The following is a 12039-nucleotide window of genomic DNA, read 5'->3' as shown; positions in this document are numbered from 1 at the left end:
TGAGTGTGCTGCAAGTTCATTGTTAATCAATTGTGATAGCCAAGCAGCAATAGCATACACCAAGGATCCGAAATATCATGGCAAGACCAAACATATAGATACCAAGTACAATTTTGTTAAAGATATGGTAGCATGAAAGGATGTGAACTTGCAGTACATATCTACGCATAGAATGATAGCAGATCCTATGACGAAGCCAATTCCTAGAGATGTTTTCAATGGTCATGTAAAATCTCTAGGACTGCGTAGATGCTGATGTACTGAATATTGTAATTTCCCCGAATGTTCATATTTAAATGAAATTGTTATATCATTGTTAATGCCTATGAGTTTTTTTTTAATATTTATGCATCTTAATACTTAGTGTATTATGTCAAGAAAGTATATCGGACAGATGAGATTAGCCCACTCACACGGGTAATCGCCTCTATTTACCGTGGAATAAATAGAGATGAGAAAATTTTAAGCTTATTATCTAGGTGATAATCGAGAGCTCAAGCTTAAAATAAAAATGTTGCCTTAGGTAAGTGCTAAGATGAGGACATAAAATTTACTATGTCCGAAAGTAAAATAGCCCACATATTTTACTTTATCTGTCTTTGATGCCAGATGTGAGTTCTAATGAATTCTTTAGAAGAGTAGATACGTGAACTCAAGTTTAGACATTTAGTATGTCTGAACTATCATCTGTACGGTATTGAATGTAAAGATATACGCTCCACGGGAAAGGAGTTAATACCGTAATACGTATTTCATACTACATATGCATGAGACGACCGATAAGAGTGGTAAAAGTTTTTGATCTCAACTTTATGCTGTGTGAGACTCTTGAGGATATGAGTTCCTTATTTAGTGCCCTCACGACTCTAACTTATTCTCAAAGTTTTTATTCAGTGGTCGCTATCTTAGGGTGATGCTAATGGTCATGAATGATTCGATCTAATGGGGCATTTCTAGAAAAGCGAGCTGGACTGAAATAGAGAGGTTTAAGGAAAGAGGAAGATCAATTTATTATGATGTCACATCGTATTTTTGTATTCACAGGTCGACCAATTATGATTTTAAGTAAATCATAGTTGTGAATACAATATACGAGATACTAAAAGAGATCAAAAGAGATATAAATGTGACTGATTGATCTAGGATACTACATACTATATCTACTCGAAAACATTATGCCCAATTTGAGTTGCTACGTATTCCTAACAGATGCATGGCAACGAGCTTTCGAAGTATGCTGAACGCACGGATTATTTGCTAGTATGAATATTGCGAAGAAAAGAGAGTTATGTTTATCCCACCATGTGCGAGTGGGAGATGATGGGTTTTAGTAAATAAATGGGCAGCCCATGTTGGGCCAAACCCAGCCAATAAACCTTAAAAGAGCCCATGAAAGAAATAACCGCAAATGGCAGTTATTTTGTGGGAACAAAAGTGAGATGAGAAAAACTCACGTAAGTGCTGAAGTGTGTATGATTTTGTTTCATAATCCAGAAGTAAAAACTCTCACTCTCTTGAAACTAAAAGCGAAGAAGGATCGCTATCTCTCTTTGCAATAGGGGCATTTAATCTGTGGCAAAGAGGTATGTTCGTTTACGTAATATGCTTCGTTCGATCGGTGATTCAAGTATAAAATGGGCACGTTTTTCGCATTTTAGAATGTGTTTTCGAGATTGTGTTTCTCAACAGATGTTGTGCCTCTAGTGTGTGACTAGAGAAGAACTTTGTGTATTCTACTATTCTTTGTGATTAGTAGAAGATTTTGGGGCGGTTCGTGGTTTTTCTCTCATTGGATTTTCATGTTAAATCTTGGTGTCGTTGCATTTGTCTCCTTATTATTGCAAGGTTGAATTGCTAGAATATTATTGGTTGTTGCTAGGATTAAGTTGATTTCGATCGATTTAATTGTGGGAGACATATTTATCCTTGATTGGGCTTGGTTCTTGATGAATTGTTGGCCCGGTTGTCTCCAACAGAAAGTCATCCTGCGTCTTCCTTCCAGCTGGACCCAATGTTGCCGTAAACATGCTCATAGAATGGTCGGCCTTCCTGCTCCTTCATGTTGATCGAATATTTGGCGCCCAATAAAGATCTCCATATATTTTTTAACCCTTATTTAAAATCATATATATCCGCATGCTTCGGTCACATCATAGGTTTGACAAAATCTTATGCGCTGCGGGCTTTGTCCAATTAAGCCCAGAACTTCCTTCACTTGAGTCCATTCACCACCGGTCCGATAAATATTAAAATACTCATAATAATCTATATGCAATTTAATTGATATTTTTGTTTTTGAGTCGTAATCGATCTCTAATTTTTATATATAATAAATATCTAAATTGACCGCTAAAATTTAGGTGTTAACGGCTGTCCCTCTTAGGGGAGCTCGAAGAGGTTTCATTCAAAGATAAAAATGATACCTAAATTTTGACTCATGCGAATACAATGTGATGATTTTTTTTTTGTCATGATATGGATCTCAATGAGTCCACACCTATTTTCTAATATGATATGAAAATGCAAATGTTAATGCAAAGATTGAAAACATTGTTGCAGTTACTTACATGAAGATTCAGGAAAATAAACTAGGGGTACGGAACAGTTTTTGAATACCTGCCGAGTATCTGGAATCGCACCTAGATATTTGAAAGGCTTGAAAATTTCTAGAATGTTACCTGGAAATCCACTCAGATATTTAGATAAATAATCTAGAAATCCACTCAGGTAGTTGAGAAAAGTTATCTGTAAACCCACTTAGATTATTGGTCCTACCCACTCAAGTAGTTGAGAAAAAGTCATCTGGGAACTCACTTAGATGATTGGATAGACAACCCGAAAACCTACTCAGGTAGTCAAGAGAAGTTACCTATAAACCCACTCAGATGATTAGATGGACAACCTGAAAAGACCACTCAATCTGTCAAGAGAAGTCATCGCAATCGCATGGTTAAATGCCGAAGCAGTTCAAGAAGCTCCACGCAGCATCGGTAATATGTTGAATTGTTTGCTTTCGTTTGCCAAATAAATATCGAGCTTCTAGTTATTTAATCGGGCATTTGCTTAATTTACACATAATAGGCAAGTGTGGCGGGGCCTTGGGAGATATGCGCTGATAGTATCACGAAAGTTTGATTTCTGAGGGATACAGGGCACTTATATACAGGTGAAATGTGATAATCATGCCCTCTGCATTACAGAGACATCTCTTCTTGCCATGCTATTCCTAATTGGATTGATGTAACTTTAACTTGTCAGTTAACCTATTTGATGCTGTTTAGATGCATAATAAGTTGTGTAGTGATGTCCAACAAATTCATTACCTCAATCTTTGTATAATGGTCGCGTCTTTTTCATTTAATTGTCATTAATTGACGTTCTTTATCTGTTCTCAGTGGAGATCATGATTCACGCGTACCTTTACACCGGCACTCAAGCATGGACCAGGTCACTCGGATACAAAATTGTCGACGAATGCAGGTCGTAAATCTCCAACGAGCAGGTCGCTGGGTAAGTTCTTACTTCATCCCGTCTTTGGCATTACTACTTGGCACTTGCAAAGTATGATCTTGCTGACGAGTACTCACCTTCAAATAGTAGAAATGTCGAAATCGCTCACTCACAGGCCATTGTGGGTGATTATGCTATACTGCTCTAAGCATTGAAGCTTTTTCCAACTTGTTTCAGGTTTCTGCAAGGGTATGACCACAAAACCTCACATTTCTAACTATCAAGGTCAGGAACCAATGAACTTTCTTACCACAAAACCTCACAATTCGCTATACGAAAAGACAGAACAAGGTCACGACATCATCATGACGAGTGTGTTGTTTTCTGCATATTTTGGTTGCTCCGTCAAAACAACTGGAATGTGGCACAAAGCGATAGAATAATGCCGATAATATTTACTTGATCTCCGTGGATGAAAGATGTGACAGTATACAAAACAATGTCAAAAGTTCTTCCTCAATGTCTAGGACAAATTGAAAGCTGTCTGTGTCTAAATCCTACTGAGAAGCTCAATTTATCTTTAACGAACTAGTTTTGTATAATGTTTGAAGATGAGCTATTTGAACTTCGAATTCACAAATCCTGACCGCTGGATAGTTGATACTGAAGATAAAACCCCTTTGTTTCACTTTCAAGGCAAATAAGCAATTCTATTCTCTGTTTTACTGGAATGCACTCAAGCCGATCAATTTCTAATTGCACATGCGCCGTTCATTATATTAATCATCTCCTTGCGTGATGCCAATTATAGTCCTTTTGTCATCGGTGCAGGGAGCGGGCCATACGGTCCCTCAGTTCAAGCCACAGGAATCATGGGACTTCTATACTCGTTGGTTTGATGGAAAACCAATATGGCATGACTACATTGCCTCTGGTTCACTGAATTGAAATCCTTCTACCGTTTAGGCTAAGAGCGGGACAAATAGAACATGTACTCAAAAAGTTCATCAAGTTTTCAATAAAATCTGGGCTTTGCAGTTTCTTAGGTTGTCCACTGCTCTTAACACAACCGACTTGAATTTGGTTTACATTCTAACATAGGGAGAGATCAGTTTCAAACTTTTGTTCATTGTCTCCAAAGAGACTAGAAGAAATGAGCTTTTGTTATTGCACCCGGTAAAGTTCGACCGATGTAATCCTCCCTAATCATGCACTCATTCTTGCTATACTGTGTGACTTTGTGTACTTATTGCTGATCTTCGGGTTAGGCTGATAGGTATTGTTGTAATTTAAAATCATGCATCAAATCTTGTGAGGCAATACAATGAAGATCCCTTAGAACCCAAAACCCTGTATCGTTTATGGTATCCAAGGAATAGTGCTTCCGCGATGCCAAACGAATTTTCTTGCTCCTAATCTATCATGGCTGAAAAAAAACAAGTAAACATCTATAATCAATCCTTACATCAAATTTCATCTTGATGAATGTTTTGCCCAATTACCACTTCGCTTATGACTACCGATGTTCCATACCGGCATGCCCAATTTCATACTTGGTTGATTAGATATGACTTACTTGGGGAAAAGTGTGAGAAAAGTCATAAACCTAATGTATTTATGCTAATTTAGTCATAAACTTTTTTTGGTACCAATTCAGTTCTAAACCTTTTGAACTAATGCCAATTCAATCTTTTTGGCTAATTTTGGCCGGATTTTGCTGACGTGGATGCCGATCGGCCTACGTGGCACCGTCAGCGCTAACGTGAATAATTTTTAATAATATTTTAATATTTTTTCGATTTTTTAATTATCTTTTTCTGATTTTTTTTCTTTTTTTTTTCTTTCTTCCTCCCTTTGCTGGTGACCGGCCACCGGCCATGGCCGGGTGGGCTGCCCTTGCTTGGGCGAGGGTCGTTGTTCCTCAGCCAGGCAAGCCTCGGCGTGGACTGGGTGACCCCTGGCTAGGTTGAGCGAGCCCTGGCGAGGGCTCCCCTTGCCAAATCTGGCGAGGTCAACCCTCGCCTAGGCCACGGTGGCTTGGGCAAGGGGAGCCTCGCCAAGGCTCGTGTCACGCCCTGAACCCCATCGAGCACGCAACATCCCTCCGAGGTCATCAAGTATGCGACATCCCAGGACTTGTCGCCGACCTAATCGAAACACTAGCGATTAAATGCATGCGGAAGCGAATACGAACACTCCATACAACATTCAAATAAATGGGGTAGTAAGGAAAACATTTCCCATAAAAACCAGCAAGTCATTATAAGCTCACAAAGATAACTCAAGGAGGTTTACACAATTACAAGCCTCATACAAAGCCACTTCGTAACGAGGCCACGGATACAAAAGGGAGGTTGACTTAAACTCCTCTACAACAGGGCATCCAAAAGGATGATACATCCAATGCCCAACATCACCCCAGAACTCCGAACCGCACGTGACGACTGCTCGTCATTCCAAGCCTGAAAATGTTTAACAATGGGGGATGAGATAAATCTCAATAAGTAATTACCTAAGCCTCGCTTAGGCTAACGCGTACCTCCGAACAATCCTAATCATGCAATACCGACATCCAACATGTCATAACAATCACAGGCGCCCTTACCTCGCCTCGGCACATACGCAAGCCCTGTACGTTAGAATCCCGCCATAACATGGCTAATTGCTCATCAAGCTTGTACAACACAATTCAAGGCATAATCATGCATAACATGGTTAATAATCCAGACGTGCTCATCAATTAAATCAGGCAAAGCATTCCCCAATGCAAATCGCACTCATTAAGTCCAGATTATTAACGACCCCTCGGGCCACCGAACTCCCGCCGGTCTTCTGGCATAACCAGACATCGTCCTGCTACGTCGGCGACGGCAACGTTGGGGATCGAACATCCCCCCGGCAAGCCGGGTACCCAACGGCATTCCACTTAGGAGCATCGATCCGGCCTCTACCGCGATTGGCATCGTCTGGGATCGAACACCCCTCGGCAACCCTGGGTACCAGACGGCATCCGAACTCCCGCCGGGCATCATCTAGAACTTCCGCCTAGACGGAACGTGTCGTGACCATCAACACACCTCAACAATCATTACCAATTCTTATCTTTGTAAATTAGTCCAATGTCAACTAAATCCGTCAAAATGCCACGATAATACCGAATGATTCTCGAGAGAGAGAAAAATCGAAAATGTACAAAACCGGGTCCAAATTGGGCAGTTGTGCAGTGACCGAAATCCGTTTGAAATAAATAGTAAATCAACTCTAAAAATTATGAAATTTGGATATGTTGTACAAAACATCTTGATAAACATTTTTCATGATGGACACGAAATCCAGTTCTGACTGTAATCACCTCGTTTTTACACTCAAAGCCGGACAGAACCCGGTTCGCTCGGACAGCCCCTCACACCATCAAAATACAACTCATTCAGTACCCAAATCACTTTGAAAAGCTCTGAAATTTTTATATGTCATAGACACGAATGTTCTTAACAATTTTTGTGAAGGAAGTTTGTTGAAAAGAGGTCTGGAAAAATTTATAGAAAATCGGAAAGACCAGAAGGTCGGGTGAACAGTAACTCCGGCAGTTTTGTGACGGTCTGAAAATGGACTTTTGAATGACCCCAAATGATCTCCAAAAATTCCAGATTTAATATATGTTACACTTTAAAATGTTAGGAGCAACTTTTATGAGAACGTACTCTCAGATTCAGCCCACACCGATCTCCACAGAAATCGCAAAATACAAAGGCATAGTAGCAAACAACCCGAGAACCAACCAACAAGAACTATTCAGCAAATCAAGCTCATCCAACCTCTAAACCAACTATCCACAGCCTCTAATAAACCCCTAAATATATGCATTAATAACCTATTATCCTAACCAAGGCTTTGTTAAACAATTCAAATCGGCATCAGTATAGATATTACAAACAATATAGAACTGTAAAGAAACGAAATTGTAATAACAAAGTTGGAATTGATACAAATGAATACCGAGGCTTGTGTTTAACACAGTTTCCTTAAAACAGATTCGTTCCCTCCAGTACGCGACCGAGGTTTCGTGAACGTCTGTCTCCCAGGATACAACGGTTGACAGCGAAGAAGAGAGCACGGCACTTCCAAGCTTCCGGCGAACTTGAACAAACTCGAAATGAACACTACCGAAAAACAGTGCAAATGCAGAGAGAGAGCGTAAAATCAGAGGAAGAATGATTTCGTTAAAAAAGGAACAAAGGGGAGAGTAATTCGGGAATAATAATGGCCGATTAAATCTGTCGCACGTTATGAAATTCGTAACTGTTTGAGTTGAAAAAAAAATAAATCAGAAGGCAAAATTGGGCTCATCGCGAGGCCCACTTTTCGGTCCTGCAATCGTGTACGCGCCCAAGTTACAGCTTGTTGGGCGTCGGATTTGCACCCTGCCTATGCCTGCGCGCGAGGCAAAGAGTTTGTGCTATGATAGTTACCACTTCAAATAAGTGTAACTGTATATAAAGCACTCCATAACCTTCTTTCTTTTCCGATGTGGGACTAGTGTTTTTCCACATCCCACTTCCAACTCAAGGGTGTTTTTTGAGCATCAATTTCTCATTCATTCACCCATCAATTTATCCCATATTTCCAACAGGCTTAGGGAGTACTTACTCTTAGCCTAAGCAAGAAAACCGAGCAACGGGAGCAATAGAGAGCCTCGGCACGGCAACGGCTACTCCGGCGAAGCAACAGCGAGGGCGGACGGTGGATGGCAGCTTAGGTGGTCGGTGATGGTGTGAGGGTGATCGTGGGTGGTGGTGATGGCGAGAGGGAAAAGGGGCTGGTCTGGCGGTGAGCAGCAGCAAGAAACTGAAGCAATGAAGCAGAAACATCAGCCAAAGAAAGAAACAGAAGCAGCAGTGAAATAGAACCAGTGGAGCAGAAGCAGTGGAGCAGAAACAGAACACACGAAGAAGTAGCAGCTGCCAAGAAGGAAAAGAAAAGAAGAAGAAGAAGAGAGAGAGAGGAGTGGGTGAGAGTAAAAGGCGTGGGCAGTAGCAGCAGTGAAGCAGCAACAGAAGCAGTAGTAAGTCAGCAACAGTATGGGTTCAGCAGAAACAGTAGCAATCATGTGAGGGAAGGAAGAAGTCAGCGGAAAAGCAGTCAACAAGTGAGGGCAGCGTGAGAGGTCAGCGGGAAAGAAGGAGAGGAGAGAGAGAGAGAGGAGTGAGGGGGAGGTTCAACATTAGCCACAAAATATTTTGCCCACTTTTTCTTTTTCCAAATTTCCGATCAACCCGATAATTGGCCACGTTTAATAAGATGACATCCGACAAATTAGTTGTGGAAATCTTGAAACTTCGATACCTAGTTCGGATTCTAATTAATGGAAAAATTCAATCGAATGCAACTTTAGTGTATTTCAAACTAACGGGCGGCTTTTAGAAATTACACGTATCGACTCGTGGCCGATTCGATATCGAGCCACATCTAAGTTTACTCGAGCCATGTCGACCTCGGTTGTCATGTAATTGTGAGGGTCAATCACTAGTTTCAAATGACGCGATTGTTCGGATTAGGTTTAGGATCGTTCGAAATTTATACAATGGCCAAGCGGAATCACCCACGACCCAATTGCACGACATTTGCGAATTGTTCCATAACCATCTTTGGATCGGCCTTTAACGGCCCAAAATATTCCCTTGCCAATCCTTATGGTCGAAGTGTCAATCCATGGCCAAGTTCTTAGGTCCACGTACTTGATTCCTAACTAGCCATTCCCTAACGGTTAGTCTACTCGAGAGTGATCAATTCCGAACGAGATTTCACTGAAAGCGCATTGAAGAAATATTCATTCCATAAATCCCGAAAATGAGTTGAAATTCAGAATGTCACAGCTCGCCCTCGTGCAATCGAGGGTCACCCTAGCCTAGGCCAGGACGGCCTCACCGGGCGTTGCTTGCGCCAAGGCGACACCCGGGGAGGCCACCGTGGCTTGGGCGAGGCCGGCCTCGCCAGATTTGGCGAGGGGAGTCCTTGCTAGGGCTCGCCTAGCCTGGCTGGGCAACGACGATCCTTGCCCAGGCGAGGGCAGCTCGCCTGGCCATGGTCGGTGGCTAACCATTGCTTGTGACTAGTCACCGACAATGGGAGGAAGCAAGAAAAAAAAGAAAAGAAAAAATCAGAAAAAATATTAAAATGTTATTAAAAATTATCTACGTCAGCGCCGACGGTGCCAAGTAGGCCGGCCGGCGTTCACGTTAGCAATATCTGGCCAAAATTAGCCGGAATGACTGAATTGGCACTAGTTCGAAAGATTTATGACTGAATTGGCACAAAAAAAAGGTTTATGACTAAATTGGCATCAATGCAATATGTTTATGACTTTTTTGACACTTTTCCCGATTTACTTGGGTATATCAATGGCATACTCGCTTGTGCTCCTTGTACAATCGCAGTGAGCTGAAGGAAAACCACAAACAGTGAGCCCAGCTTGTGCAACATCGGGTTTGTCAGAATCAGTTGTCGCTAAATGCCATCATTGCATCAATTTCTAAAAGTATTATATTGCTGGTGCTCGTCGCATCTGCAAACAACCTCCAGTGAGGAACGGTAGAAACTTGCGCGACTTCACCTGGATATATCAAGTTCTAGAATGATGATGCTCAAGGAAAAGCTTACTCTCCCGTTTGAGGGCTACTTCCGTATCCGGGGCACAACAAGATTTGCAGATTTCGATGAGCATTATGACTGGCTTACTGCTTGTTAGTGCTCCAAACAATGCAATGATTTTATTATCCACGCCCTCAGTGGTTTATTTCGATCTAACTGCTGCTCTTCTAACTTTGCTCTTACTCATAACTAGCTTTTTAGCAAGGACGATTCGCAGAATTTTTTGTGTCTCAGTAAAAACATAGATTACATTATTTAAGAACGATACGATACAAAAGGGTGATTTTATGGAGTAGTTCTGTTTATTTAAAGGATAGAAATCTGCTATTGCAATCTAATGCAACATCGGTCTTTTTCCAATTCTCAATGATTGGTAAATCACTTTGCAGTATAGTTTTATTGGAAAGAAAGGAATGCAAGAGCATCTTTTAACATAGATAACCCCCAACTGAGCTTAGCCATTGGTAGAGAAAGTACTCAGAAGATGCAAATACTGGTTAAGAGGTTCAAAGCAGAAATGGATCACGCCAGTGAGTGCAATGTTCAGCACATCATCGCCTGGGGCCGGCGAGGGCTGCCCTTGCTGAAGGCCGGCTCGCCTAAGGCCGGCGGAGGGAAAAGGGAAAAAGAAAAAAGAGAACAAAAATAAAGAAAAGAAGAGAAAAGGAAAAAAAAGTATAAGAAAAAAAGTAAAAATGGAAAAGAGAAGAAAAGAAAAAAAAGAAAATTTTTTTTTAAAAAATTCGAAAAATATTAAAATATTATTAAAATTTATCAATGTCAATAATGCCGTCTTACGTGACACAACCAGTGTCGACGTAGTTTGGCCAGCGTCCATGTCAGCAATTTTCGGCTAAAATTGACTGGATGGACTCAATTGGCAAAAATTAAAAAGGTTTAGGATTTAATTAGCACAATTAAAATGTTTAGAACTAAATTGGTAAAAGTGCAATAAATTTAGGATTTTTTGGATAAGTTTCTCGAAAATTTCCAAATCCAATTTGGTAACCCTCCACTCTTCTACTATAACTATTTATCTTTCTATACATATACTCTGACACAATTTTGTAGGCAAAAGGACACTATAAGTGCCATAACTTGTGTATGGCGCTCACTTTAGTGTAAAAAGTTTTCGCCAGCTCACTTAAGTGCCAAATCGGAGGAAAAACGATCACTTAAGTGCCAAAAGTTTTTTTTGGATCACTTAAGTGCCAATCTCCGGCGAGCCACGTCAGCTTCAAAAATTAATAAAAAAAATGGCACGTCGGATTTCCGATGAAAAATTGTATACGGCACCGGAGTTGGCACTTAAGTGATCGTTTTTCAAAAATTTTAGCACTTAAGTGATCGTTTTTTAAAAATTTTAGCACTAAAGTGATAAAAAAAAAACTTATGGCATCAAAGTGAGCGCCGTACACAAGTTATGGCACTTGTAGTGTTCTTTTGCCCAATTTTGTAGCTCAAAAAGTGTTGTTTTGACTCATGTAAAAGTTTGATCTTTTCAAATTTGAACAGATGATCAATCAACCACCCGCCTCGGTGGCGCTGCTGGAAAGGGCACTCTTCCTCTCGCAAAAGGTTGAGTGTTCGAATCCCGGGCGCCGCAAGGTGACTTAACCGGTGCACGTGTGTGGTGGCTAGCACGTGTCGCCCTCAGGGTTTACCTCCCGGCTGTCGGCCGTGCGGGGGTTTCCTGGGTTACCAAAAAAACAAAAATGATCAATCATTTGACTATCCGAATAATTTCGCTTTTTGAATTTTCTATCAATCAATCTCTACATTCAATCGAACTTCTCTAAAGGTGAATTCTCCGTAAATTCTTTAGATGTGGCTTTTAAGGTTTTTTTTTCCTCGGTCTTTCATATATTAGCTTTTCAAAATATTTTCAAAACAGATAATAAAAAAAGGAAAGGGAAAAATGTGGAGGAGAGGTGATACAGG

The sequence above is a fragment of the Syzygium oleosum genome, unplaced genomic scaffold, assembly GCF_021117445.2.
Source record: "Syzygium oleosum isolate NSW1041296 unplaced genomic scaffold, Sole_v2.1 Sole_v2.27, whole genome shotgun sequence".
NCBI classification, from domain to species: Eukaryota; Viridiplantae; Streptophyta; class Magnoliopsida; order Myrtales; family Myrtaceae; genus Syzygium; species Syzygium oleosum.
The sequence above is the reverse complement of the archived record's forward strand: the minus strand, read 5'-3'. Positions refer to the sequence as shown.